General features: G+C 34.3%; 1 protein-coding gene across 2 annotated transcripts in view; it reads right to left on the reverse strand.

Moving 5' to 3' along the window:
- The window catches only part of STYXL2 (serine/threonine/tyrosine interacting like 2), a 167389-nt gene that overhangs the window by 52868 nt on the left and 99564 nt on the right, over window positions 1-14957 (reverse strand). The window lies entirely within an intron of this gene.

Here is a 14957-nt window from a genome sequence, read left to right on the forward strand (position 1 = left end):
TAGCAGCAATTTTAAGCAACTTTCTAATTTACTCCTATTATAAATTTCTCTTTGTTCTCTTGGTATCTTTATTTGAAAAATCAGGAATGTAAACTTAGGATCCGGACCATTTTGGTTCTGCACTCTGGGTAGCGCTTGCTGATTGGTGGTTACATTTAGCCATCAATCAGCAAGCGCTACCCAGTTGCTGAACCAAGAATGGGCGGGGTCCCAAGCTTACATTCCTGCTTTTTCAAGTAAAGATACAAAGATAATGAAGAACAATTGATAATTGGCGTAAATTGGAAAGTTTCTTGAGGGGATAGGAAAGTCAAAATTAAACTTATATGATTCAGATAGCGCAGGTCATTTTAAGACCTTTTTAAATTCACTTCTGTTTTCAAATGTGCTTTGTTCTCTTGGTATCCCTTGTTAAAAAAATAATATGCACATATCCTACACTAGTGGGAGCCAGATGCTGATTGGTGCCTGCACATATTTGTCTCTTGTGATTGGTTGACTAGATGTGTTCAGCTAGCTGCCTGTAGTGCAATGCTGTTCCTTCAGCAAAAGGATAACAAGGGAATGAAATAGAAGTAAATTGGAAAGTTGTTGAAAATTACATGTTCTATCTAAATCACAAAAGAAAACTTTTGGGCTCCCTGTCCCTTTAAAACTGCATGCTCTATTGGAGTCATGAAAACAAATTGGGTTTCATATTCCTTTAATGAGCATTTTTACGCAGATTAAGAACACCAATCACTTTCATGCTTTTAATACTAAGGCCTTGTTTCCATTGAGGTAGTAATGTTTGGAAACTGGTGGTAAAAACATTTATCTGCATTAAAGTCTATGGAGAATGTTTATGTTACCACGCTTTGCCACCTCAATGGAAACTAGGCCTTAGATGGTTATTGCATTTTCATACTATCCTGTTAGTTTAATCAAGAATGCTACTAATGTGTGTATATTATTTCTTCAATATTCAGTATCCATTTTAGTTCTATACTGATCCTTTGTGTTATATGTTGGATGGCAACCCAAGTCAGCACTGATTGGCTAAAATGCAAGTCTGGCAAAAGATCTGAGAAAGAAGGCAGTCTGCAAAAGCTTAGATAAAAGGTAATCATAGAGGTTAAAAATATATTATTATAACAGTGATGGTTACGCAAAACTGGAGAATAGGTAATAAAGGAATTATATATCTTTTTAAACAATAACATTTTTGGTGTTTTCTGTCCCTTAAAGCGATGAGTGAAGTTTTAATAATTTGGCTTCATAGAAAAATATAGGGACTGGTGAAATTGGAGATGTTGGGGAGCCCACAGTTTAGTCTGTTCCTTCTGCATCTTGTACATAGCATTTTTTGTGACAATTTTCTCTCCTGCATCCTTTTTGCCTCTGCTCCCCATTCCCCTACACATCTCATACTACTAATGTTTTCCAGTAAACACATCCTATAGAAACACACACACAAAAACTACACCCACATGTATGTCTATTTATCATCCTTCCTATAGATTAAGTTCCCTAATTCTGTTTCCCAATAACTCTCCACCACTTCTTCCCTAAATTCTCTTATCCTGTTAGTCACATATTCTCTGGGGGAAAAAAGCTACATTTTTATTCCACAAACTCATTCCACAGATGCACAGAGTGTTCTGTATTTGCAATGAGTGACAATGTACAAGAACTTAGTAAATATCAAGTGCAGGAATTCATGACATTAAGATAAATATTACTACAATGCAATTAGACATTGTAAACTTATTTGCTCACCTGCTGAGAACACTTTCAATACATTTATGTCAATTACAAAATGTAACAATATATGTTAATGACATATTTGTCAGTTTTTAATAATATAAATATCACCCCAAACGTGCCAAATTTATTCTCATTGCAATATTAATCCTTAAAGAGATATTAAACCCATTTTTTTTCTCTTGTGATTCAAATAGAGCATGTAATTTTATACAACTTTCTAATTTACTCCTTTTATCAATTTTTCTTCGTTCTCTTGGAATCTGTATTTGAAAAAGCAGGAAAGTAAGCGTAGGAGCCAGCCCATTTTTTTTGGTTCAGACCTGGGTAGCGCTTGCTGATTGATGGCTAAATGTAGCTGGCTCCTAAGCTTACATTCCTCCTTTTAAAATAAAGATACCAAGCGAACGAAGAAAATTGCTTAAAATTGCATGCTCTATCGGAATCATGAAAGTTTTGCTTTTTTGTACACTTATTAATGGTACATTTCTCAAAAATTCATAAATATCCCAACTCAGTAGTGTTAAGTGCATCATTATGAAATGGCTTTAATAATAGTTTAGAATCAGATAACTCGTTAAGCTCCTTTTATAAATACAAATGCATTTGCTAAGGAAATAAATTCTATGTACTTTATGGGAAAATGGTATTGTTTTGCTTTGTATTTAAAGGAACATGAATTTCAAAATTAATTTGACATGGTTTATGAAATTTAAAGAGACTTTTCAGTTTCCTTCTAGTATCAAATTGTCTTCTTCTCTTGATATTCTTTATTTAACCCCTTAATGACATGGACCCTGTATGCCACATGTCCTTAAGGGGTTTTTAGCCCTGAAATAGCACGGGCCTCACCAAAAATGGCAAGATGCGCTATTACTGCATGCACCACTCCAGGAAGCATTCGGCAATAGCTATTTAACCCCTTACACTAAAATCAACTGCTGATATACAGGGTATGTTGGCAGTTGTTAAGGGGTTAAATGCATACCTAGGTAGGCTAAGGAGCAGTAACGTACTAATGTGAGCTAGCTAGTGATTGGTGGCTACACACATATATCTTTTGTCATTGGCTCACCAGATGTGTTTTGCTAGATACCAGTAGTACATTGCTGGTCTGGATATGACTTTAACTATGTGTTTAACTCATTTGCAGATGTTAAACATATAGATATATACAAGTAAGACTACAATAATACAATTATCTAACACATTAGAGTATTTTCATTTGCACTTTTATGCCTCTTTAAGTAAGGGTCTCAAATCCCCTTAAAAGCGGTGATCATTTTCCTCTGTTATGAATTATCTGGGGGTAGAGAGCCAAGAATGAGCCCTGTCGGCCGGTGTCTCTGCTGGTGTAACTTAGCGTCTTCTTCTATCTCCGTTACTCCCTCTGTTTACAGTTTGCTTAAGAGATGTTCATCACTGCAATAGAATTTCTGTTCACTGCATCAGTTTGCGGTCTCTGGCTGTGATGTTGGGGGTTGAGATCCTGTGTATGCTGCCCATAAGATCGCAGTGAAGGTAGTCACAAGTAAATTCTAGTTAGGGGCTGTGGTTAGGGATTAGGGCTACAGAATGGGGACAGTGATTAGGGTTAGATATTAGGGTAAGACACTGTGTTAGAGGTTGTGTGATAGAGATTAGGGTTAGATATTAGGGTAAGACACTGTGTTAGAGGTTGTGTGATAGAGATTAGGGTTAGATATTAGGGTAAGACACTGTGTTAGAGGTTGGGTGATAGAGATTAGGGTTAGATATTAGGGTAAGACACTCTGTTAGAGGTTGGGTGATAGAGATTAGGGTTAGATATTAGGGTAAGACACTCTGTTAGAGGTTGGGTGATAGAGATTAGGGTTAGATATTAGGGTAAGACACTGTGTTAGAGGTTGGGTGATAGTGATTAGGGTTAGATATTAGGGTAAGACACTGTGTTAGAGGTTGGGTGATAGAGATTAGGGTTAGATATTAGGGTAAGACACTGTGTTAGAGGTTGGGTGATAGAGATTAGGGTTAGATATTAGGGTAAGACACTCTGTTAGAGGTTGGGTGATAGAGATTAGGGTTAGATATTAGGGTAAGACACTGTGTTAGAGGTTGGGTGATAGAGATTAGGGTTAGATATTAGGGTAAAACACTCTGTTAGAGGTTGGGTGATAGAGATTAGGGTTAGATATTAGGGTAAGACACTGTGTTAGAGGTTGGGTGATAGAGATTAGGGTTAGATATTAGGGTAAGACACTCTGTTAGAGGATGTGTGATAGAGATTAGGGTTAGATATTAGGGTAAGACACTCTGTTAGAGGATGTGTGATAGAGATTAGGGTTAGATATTAGGGTAAGACACTGTGTTAGAGGTTGGGTGATAGAGATTAGGGTTAGATATTAGGGTAAGACACTGTGTTAGAGGTTGGGTGATAGAGATTAGGGTTAGATATTAGGGTAAGACACTGTGTTAGAGGTTGGGTGATAGAGATTAGGGTTAGATATTAGGGTAAGACACTGTGTTAGAGGTTGGGTGATAGAGATTAGGGTTAGATATTAGGGTAAGACACTGTGTTAGAGGTTGGGTGATAGTGATTAGGGTTAGATATTAGGGTAAGACACTGTGTTAGAGGATGTGTGATAGAGATTAGGGTTAGATATTAGGGTAAGACACTCTGTTAGAGGATGTGTGATAGAGATTAGGGTTAGATATTAGGGTAAGACACTCTGTTAGAGGGTGGGTGATAGAGATTAGGGTTAGATATTAGGGTAAGACACTCTGTTAGAGGGTGGGTGATAGAGATTAGGGTTAGATATTAGGGTAAGACACTCTGTTAGAGGATGTGTGATAGAGATTAGGGTTAGATATTAGGGTAAGACACTGTGTTAGAGGATGTGTGATAGAGATTAGGGTTAGATATTAGGGTAAGACACTCTGTTAGAGGTTGGGTGATAGAGATTAGGGTTAGATATTAGGGTAAGACACTGTGTTAGAGGTTGGGTGATAGAGATTAGGGTTAGATATTAGGGTAAGACACTGTGTTAGAGGATGTGTGATAGAGATTAGGGTTAGATATTAGGGTAAGACACTCTGTTAGAGGTTGGGTGATAGAGATTAGGGTTAGATATTAGGGTAAGACACTCTGTTAGAGGTTGGGTGATAGAGATTAGGGTTAGATATTAGGGTAAGACACTGTGTTAGAGGATGTGTGATAGAGATTAGGGTTAGATATTAGGGTAAGACACTGTGTTAGAGGTTGGGTGATAGAGATTAGGGTTAGATATTAGGGTAAGACACTCTGTTAGAGGTTGGGTGATAGAGATTAGGGTTAGATATTAGGGTAAGACACTCTGTTAGAGGTTGGGTGATAGAGATTAGGGTTAGATATTAGGGTAAGACACTGTGTTAGAGGATGTGTGATAGAGATTAGGGTTAGATATTAGGGTAAGACACTGTGTTAGAGGTTGGGTGATAGTGATTAGGGTTAGATATTAGGGTAAGACACTGTGTTAGAGGTTGGGTGATAGAGATTAGGGTTAGATATTAGGGTAAGACACTGTGTTAGAGGTTGGGTGATAGAGATTAGGGTTAGATATTAGGGTAAGACACTCTGTTAGAGGATGTGTGATAGAGATTAGGGTTAGATATTAGGGTAAGACACTGTGTTAGAGGTTGGGTGATAGAGATTAGGGTTAGATATTAGGGTAAGACACTCTGTTAGAGGTTGGGTGATAGAGATTAGGGTTAGATATTAGGGTAAGACACTCTGTTAGAGGTTGGGTGATAGAGATTAGGGTTAGATATTAGGGTAAGACACTGTGTTAGAGGATGTGTGATAGAGATTAGGGTTAGATATTAGGGTAAGACACTGTGTTAGAGGATGTGTGATAGAGATTAGGGTTAGATATTAGGGTAAGACACTGTGTTAGAGGTTGGGTGATAGAGATTAGGGTTAGATATTAGGGTAAGACACTGTGTTAGAGGTTGGGTGATAGAGATTAGGGTTAGATATTAGGGTAAGACACTGTGTTAGAGGTTGGGTGATAGAGATTAGGGTTAGATATTAGGGTAAGACACTGTGTTAGAGGTTGTGTGATAGAGATTAGGGTTAGATATTAGGGTAAGACACTGTGTTAGAGGTTGGGTGATAGTGATTAGGGTTAGATATTAGGGTAAGACACTGTGTTAGAGGATGTGTGATAGAGATTAGGGTTAGATATTAGGGTAAGACACTGTGTTAGAGGATGTGTGATAGAGATTAGGGTTAGATATTAGGGTAAGACACTGTGTTAGAGGATGTGTGATAGAGATTAGGGTTAGATATTAGGGTAAGACACTGTGTTAGAGGATGTGTGATAGAGATTAGGGTTAGATATTAGGGTAAGACACTGTGTTAGAGGATGTGTGATAGAGATTAGGGTTAGATATTAGGGTAAGACACTGTGTTAGAGGATGTGTGATAGAGATTAGGGTTAGATATTAGGGTAAGACACTGTGTTAGAGGATGTGTGATAGAGATTAGGGTTAGATATTAGGGTAAGACACTGTGTTAGAGGTTGGGTGATAGAGATTAGGGTTAGATATTAGGGTAAGACACTGTGTTAGAGGTTGGGTGATAGAGATTAGGGTTAGATATTAGGGTAAGACACTCTGTTAGAGGATGTGTGATAGAGATTAGGGTTAGATATTAGGGTAAGACACTGTGTTAGAGGTTGGGTGATAGAGATTAGGGTTAGATATTAGGGTAAGACACTCTGTTAGAGGATGTGTGATAGAGATTAGGGTTAGAGATTATTGTTAGGGTTATGGTTAGAGCTAGAATTAAGACTAAGCATTGGACTAAAGTTAACCATTTGGATGCCAGGGAGGATTTAGTGATGAGGTGGTATAATAAGAAGCTGCAATGTAATTTGTTTTCACTTTTCAATGTAATTTTGTTTTTTGTGAGCAACAATTCAGTATTTTTATATACAAAAATCAAATAAACAATTATTTAGCAAGATATGTAGTACAGACCAACATATACCCTTAGAGAGAAAGCACTCTGTGTGTTATAAATGGGGAATGGTAAGGAGTATTATGGGAAAAGAAACAGGAAATTCATATTAACACGACAGAGGTCCATTGTCAGAGCTCCTAACCTCTCCACAAATCCTTCCAACAGTTTCTATGACGTATGAAAATCCTGGACTGCCAAGGACCACCTAGCCACACCCCCTGCTCAGCTCCACCCATTCCTGCCAGCTGCAAAACTACCTTAGTATAACTCTCACTTTAACTCTGGCCCCGGATCTCCATGAGTTAGCCGCTAGCCTCTCCATCCCAGAGTACCTTCAAAAAGTTGGGAGGCATGTATTGTGGTCGCTGTGTATTAGGACAACTCTTGTTTAGGACAATTCTTGTTTAGCTCTTGCTTTCTTGGTTCTATATGTGTTTCTGACTGCCTCTCTAAATGTACCAATCTTTTGCAGCTGGTGGCATCCAGAGGGTTAAAACACATTATATAAAATTTTAAGCAGATATATTATAAAGCAAACTGACTCAACAAAACAACTTTAATTTATTTTGAGGACAAACTTGTCTGGCATTCTTCTAAGTTTAGAATAGGCTTAGACAAAGCAACATAAAACACCAACCCTTGTTAGCAAGATCTCCCCATAAGTAATTTGCATTAAATTGCACAATTTTAAAAAAAATTTTTTTGACTAAACAGGAGCTCTCCAAGCGTGGTCGGTACAAGCTGAAAATCAAGTGTTGTACCTTTGAGACACCAGCATTAGTTTCAATTTTAAAATATACATTTATTTTTAACAAGTCATTTTTTTAGAATTTATACTTTATTTATGTATTTTTTTCTAATATACATTTTTAGATTTTGTAGAATTAGAGTTTTGTGTAAGTAAACAGATCACTATTTATATGAATTGGATTCTTTTCCACTGATTCCTCCATTCAGTAAGGTTGCTGCCCAGATAATATTTTACCATTATTATTAAGGTTCAGGTGAATGTAGATAATAAAGAATGAATATAGAAATAAATATTCTGTTATGGTGAAACTGCTTTTAAGTGTGTTGGAATTAATTTCAAACAAATTAACTTTTAAATTTAGTCCTAGCAGCTTTAGTTTCTGAGGTAAACTCTCTAATTATTTATGCAAATGTATTCTTATTAAGCATTACATTTTTCCGAGAAAGATGGCATCCCTACATGGCAGAGGTTTTTTGTTTTTGTAAATTGTTTAACAGAGGTGTTTAGCTGTTATGTTTTCTTTGTTGGTCAGTTCATTTTTCTTCAAAGCTGACACCAGATTTTATTTTCCCTTTATAAACTGCCCGTGCCCAGTATTTGTGCAACGTTAGAGTCCTACATTCTTTGTTAAGCTTACATTTATGCTATGTGTTTTGTCTGTGGGTTTTTTCACTGGAACCTGTTTGTGGATTCATTAAGTTTTCTGTTGCCAAAATGAAGATAGAACAATGCAGCATTCAACACTCACAATTTGATAACCCTGAGATATGAACCCCACTGGGATTATAGGAAATATGCAAGACTCACTGAGCTATTTCACATCAAAAAACAATTATAATAAAAAAAAGCAAATATTACCAAATATGATATACCGGTAATATAAATAGCACACTAGACTCAATGTTATGTCAATTAACAATGTCCCCCTAGACAATCTTAATTTAGCTCCCCTAGACACACTGAATTTAGCATTGCTAAATTATAGTGTAATAAAACCCTCAGCAAAGCGTGCCAGGGATGGAAATTATTTCTATTTGTGTACCTGTAAAATTTAAAAATATATTTATAAATCCTTTAATATACAGAAGAAACGACATTTATATTTTTGATAAAATATCATTATCAATTTTATAAATTTGCAGTGAAACAAAATTACAGATTTTCCTTTAAATTAATAAATAGAAAAATTATGTAATTTTGGATAAACAAAAAATGTATTTTAGACGTAATTTTTTTTATAGCATGTTATTGAGGAACATGCAGATAAGCTACACGTATATATATATATATATATATATATATATATATATATATATAAATCAATGTAAATACATATATTGTAGAATTGCAGAATGACATGGATTTGTAAAAAAAAAATAGGCCCATACAAAATTATCCATTTTTTCTCCTCAACATCACAGCAGTTTTTCTCCTCAAATTATCACCCTTTATATAGAAAACATAAAGTGCCTGCCGCATGCTCAGATCTCCGGTTCTTCTTCGCCGACTGCAGAGGAATATCAGTAGATTTTTTTGGCAGGTAAGAAATGATAAAAAGAAAAGCTTGCTATTTAATTGGATAGAGATTGAAACCGTTAAGTCTGTGGCCCCAAAGAGATTAGACCAACTCAAACAAGAAAAGTACAATTAAAAATGAGCAGGGTATATTTGTTGAAACCCCTCAAAATAAAATACTTCAAAAACCAATCTTAGCATTGTATATTGTGAGCAGCGGTTTCTTTCTCTCTTTTTCTGATATTGAATTTTCAATGTTTTGGATATGAAAAGCTTCAGAAGTTGCCATAGCAATTTTGCTTAATATGTATGAGAAGCAGCAGCCATTTTATATCACCATAGTGGAATAGAAAATGCTACCTGAAAGTATCTGAGGAAATTCAATAGGTTCAAAGGCTGTGTTAGATTGGTTTGGTATATCTGGGATACATATAAGGAGCATTTATATATATATATAAGTGGGTTACAAACTTCAAATATAATTGTTATATTTAAATGATAAAAATATTTTTTAATAAATATAAAATATGTATTTAATTTTATTATTCTTGGAATTAAACATATAATCTTTATTTTTTTAATTTCTAAAGGTGCAAAAAATGAATGCGGTGCTATCTATACAATAGTACACTTTGCATGCTGGAAATTAATACATGCTTGGACTAGACTAGAACAACCTCAATTTATTGCATACTGTGTATTTATACCCATTTGTTTAAGCCATCTAATTTAAAATGCTTTTGCTGTTTAAATTCTCTAATTTTACTTTATAAATGTATTTATTTTAGTTATTTATTGATGTGTTTGGTGTGTATGTGTGTTTGAATGTGATATAATTAGGTATTTGATAAGCGTGTCTCTCTAAATGATATTTTAAAGGCTCTTTCATATGATGGCCATCTGTTTTGCTTGTGTGTTAATTTTTTATAGTGTATTGTGTGTTTGCTATTTGCAAAGGGTTTTATTTTTGTGTATTCTATTGAGATGCATTTGATATGTATCTTAAGCTGAAAACTGCACATTATTTTTAAAAAATCCTGTGCTATTTGGTTATTTTTGAGGTTTTATGTGTTTATCAATTCTTCTGATTGTTCACAATTTACTTCTTTTGTCAGGAGTTTATTGTGTATGTGGAATTTGATGTATACTCCTTTGTTAGTTGTGTGATGTCTGTGTTTTTTAATCTTAAGTGACTCTTCGATATATATACAGTATATATATATATATATATATATATATATATATGCTTTTTTATTGTTCCCCTTATTTTGAGATGTGTATTTGTTTTATTTAAAAATCTGGGAAGTGTGACATAATTTTGTTGCGATTCATTGCTTTATGTTGTTGTAAAGTAGCTGAATTACACTTGCTTTTGTAGGGTGCTTGGCATGAAAAAAATTGTGTAATACTTGGTCTGTGTGGATTTTTGATATTCAGCCTTTGTTTGTAAAGGGTTAAACCACTTTAGTTTGCTGGGCAACAATAATATAATATATTTGATGTGTATCCTTCATTAGGCAGGTTGGATGCATCTGCCACTGTATGGTAACACAATGGTCTGTGTAGCAGTGTAAGATGTTAACCCTTTGCTTTTACAAAAGTATATATTTTCATAAATATTGCAGGCCACTTTTGAAGTCAATGTCTGGGTCAGCTTCCCAGACACAGCATTTGCAATAGAAAAAAATATAGTTTTTGTTCAATGTGTCTAGTTTATTTTTAATGTTCTCTGAACACAGCACACAGCCCCCTCTTTTTTCCTTTTTTTCCCATTAAATGTCTCTTCCTTCAAAAAACATCATAGACTTCTATTTACCCCTTGCATCCAATGCATGGTCACAAACTGCCTTCCAATTATGTGCACACCAAAACCATTAGCGATGTACACAACCTTGATATGAAAACACATCAGAAGGACAAATAAAAAATCCTGTTTCTGCAGTGGAAATAATGCCAAGGGATTCAATCAGTGAGGCTGGTGGTTTTTGTATCCACGGTGACAGAAATAACCATTCGCATTCATCATGTTATATATTACCAACCGATCGATAGTAGGGTAGCCATCTGGATACAGGTCGAGAGGGAAGGATCATCAAGTCTGTGCTTTTTTATATTGTTCCCAAAGCATTCTGGGAGTTATGTGCTGGACGCTTTACCCTTTTTTTTTTTCAGATGAAAACAAAAGGTCATAAAATGTCACATTTTCATATAAAAAATTTACAGCAGAAATACAAGTTGCTGATATAAAAGTATATTTTTTTAACGTTAAGATACACTTATATTTAACTCCTTTATGATTGTAAAATCCACAAAAAAGGAAATTAATTATTTAGAATATCAGCGAGAAGCGTAAAAGGGATTAGAAAATGGAGCATCAAGCGTATGTTTTTTAAAATAAACTATGCCCTGCACTAATCAGGTTGTTCCAGGCTTTACTTACATATAGAATTCTGAAAAATAATAATAATGTAAAATACTAATAACTACAACAGAAATAAGAATAAGAATGATATAAAACATTATTATTATTATTATTATTATTATTTCTACTATTATTATCATTATTAATAATAATAATAATAGTAGTATTAATAATAATAATAGTAGTATTAATAATAATAAAAAATATATAGAAATTCACCTTCATTAGTATCCAAATTCAAAATACAGTTAAATTGAAAATGCAGTGGTACATACCTTATACAAATATAGGTATAAAGGGCTGTACACATAATAAAAATAATTATAAAATAAACAAAAAGATCCATTTAAAACCAATCTGTAATTTAAAAGTTATAAAGAATTATACTTTTTATTATTATTATTATTATTTTTGGAAAATATTTTTTTCTTTTCTTTAAAAATTGACAATGCTTTTATATGAAGTGTTTATTTATATTGAAGTGTAGAAGATGGTATGTTTAGAGAATCAGTTTGCCAGAAATCTCACAGCATTTTGAATAGATGCGACTTAGAAGATGTGTGTATGTTTCCTAACAGCACATTGCTACTCTAAAAATAAAATACATACACATTTTAAATTGAATGCTGAGTGTACTTCAGGCTTCAAACAAAACACAGAATGTTGCATGCAATGTTCTGATCAGGAAAAAGTGGTCCTCTGTAAAGTAATAATCTCAGATTAAACCCACTCAATAGAATATCAACTAATAATATATTTATGTATAATAAATGTATTATTTTTTTTTTTATTTTTTTTTCAGTAATGTAACTATAGAAAATGTATTTTTTCCATTGTCCACTGCAGGATCCCAAATCTGACCCTGTAACATTATACTCAGTGATTGTTTAATCACTACAATGATTTGTTTATATCTGTAATTAATTGGTCATGGAAAAGGAAATATACATTCTAAAGAAATATTTTAAGAGGTGTCTAGCTGAAAATATTTTGCTGAAAGGTTTTTAAGTATTTATTTTGCAATGTAGATATTTAGTGTCCCTTTCATGGTGGAAAATTCCATTGTAAAGAAACAATGAATAATAAATTTAATCATACACAATAAAATTTTGTTAAAATAATATGTTGTTTTTTATTTTATGTCATTACATCACATAAAAAAAAGTAGATAAATGCATACATTGTGATGTCCAAAGATTCTCATTGGGTTTAAAATACACACACACACACATCTATATATATATCTATCCATCTATCTATATAGATATATGTATATAGTGTATTTATTTATTTTTTGTAAGAAAAAAAAATAGGTACCGGTACTCATTGATTATTTATTGATATATTGTGCTCAGTAACTTTGAGAAAAGCAAACAGACAAAGTTATATACAATGTTTGATATTTACATGACGATTACAGATATTACCTGCTGTGAGATGGCAGAGGTGGTGGCACTGTATCTATATATATATATATCCCAGCTAAAGATACCTTGTAAAATAACATGCTCTAATTTATTAAAATATGTACTTTTTGCTTTACTAATTTTAGAAAACTTTGTATTCAATAGAGATGTGCATTTTGTTTGTCACAAATGCAAATATACAAATGAATTGCACTAATTTAAAGAATAACAAATAATTATTAACGAAATTCGTTAGTATATTCATTTTTCTGTAAATTATGTTTAACACTTACCTATAGCGTGCTGGGGAGCCGCGTCAGTCCCCTTCTTCTTCATAAAGTCCATTTATTATTCTGTAACTTATGTTTAACACTTACCTATAGCGTGCTGGGGAGCCGCGTTAGTCCCCTTCTTCTTCATAAAGTTCATTTATTATTCTGTAACTTATGTTTAACACTTACCTATAGCATGCTGGGGAGCCGCGTTAGTCCCCTTCTTCTTCATAAAGTCCATTTATTATTCTGTAACTTATGTTTAACACTTACCTATAGCGTGCTGGGGAGCCGCGTTAGTCCCCTTCTTCATAAAGTCCATTTATTATTCTGTAACTTATGTTTAACACTTACCTATAGCGTGCTGGGGAGCCGCGTTAGTCCCCTTCTTCTTCATAAAGTCCAGGGATGTACTATTAGGAGCATTAGTGCAGCACATTTCAGGGTCTGCACTAAAGGAACTTCTCATTTAGCACAGGTGGGGCCCCACTAATCAAACCTTCTTCAAAGAGTCCAGGGGGTCGATTTATGAAGCAGCGGATGCTGCTTCCAACCCACTCCGCTTCAGTTCCGCCTGAAGCGGAAGTTAAGAAGCTGCGGTCCTAAGACTGCTGCTCCTTAATTTGTCCGCCACCTCTGAAGTGGCGGAAAGCAATCAGTCCGATCGAATACGATTGGGTTGATTGACACCCCCTGCTACGTGAATCTGCAGGGGGCGGTATTGCACCAGCAGTTCACAAAAACTGCTGGTGCAATAATAAATGCCGACAGCATATGCTGTCAGCATTTTACGATTTGCTGCAGACATGATTCGCTATAGCGGATCATGTCTGTCCGCACCATGATAAATTTACCCCCAGGTCTGCACTTATAGGAGAAATAGACTATGGACTCTGTAAAGAAGAGTCAGATTAGTGCGGCGTCCTGCACTAAAAGAGAAGAAATGGAAGTGTAGAACACTGTTATATTCCACACAGCTATTGGCTGCACACTCTAGTGACCTATTTATAACTGTCCCTAATTAGTCATGGCAGAGAAGGTAACCTAAGTTACAACATGGCAGCTCCCATTCTTTTATAGACACTAAAACTTTACACTTATTTTGTCAATATTTAAGCAACTAATGAAACTTTAAAAATACATCTACATGTTAATCTCAGACTAATCTTTTCTTTGAATGCATCATTCTATCTAGCATTTATTTAGTGATTAGTACCCCTTAAAGAGAGTTTCAGTTTACTTCTTTTATCAGATTTACATATCTTGGTATCTTTTGTGAAGATCTAGCCGGCGATTGGTGGCTACAAACATATGCCTTTTTTCATTAGCTTACCAGATGTGTTAAGCTAGCTCCCAATAGTGCACTGCTATTCTAGAACTGACTTGAAATTCTTAATTTATAGGTTCATATCTTTTTTAAGTGCTGCATTACTACTGCACATCTTTTTTAATATGTTAACAAACAATCAATCCAGCAAAATGTCTAAGGATCTATTTGGGAACTCGGACCCTCTAATGCGCAGTAGACATTTCTTCCAGAGAACAGATTTCCTTAAATAACTCACTCAATAGACACTCTAAAAAACAAAAGGTTAAAATAAAAATAGAAGCAACCAAAAATTAACCCTTTGCCATTTAGACATTTTCAACAACATTCGTTTGATTTTAACTAAATATCACAAACAAAAAAAGACCTTTTAGAATCTTTTCACAGGTTAATTAAACAAATTTTTATTGAAGTTCTGAAAATATGCCTATTTTTATGCAGTGTTAAAGTACTGCTGATACTTGTTAACAAGTTCCACAAAAATAATTAAATGCGCAAAATTATGCAAGCATTTATATATTCAAATAAACGCGGTAAATA

This window comes from Bombina bombina, chromosome 3 (genome assembly GCF_027579735.1).
Source record: "Bombina bombina isolate aBomBom1 chromosome 3, aBomBom1.pri, whole genome shotgun sequence".
Classification (NCBI taxonomy): domain Eukaryota; kingdom Metazoa; phylum Chordata; class Amphibia; order Anura; family Bombinatoridae; genus Bombina; species Bombina bombina.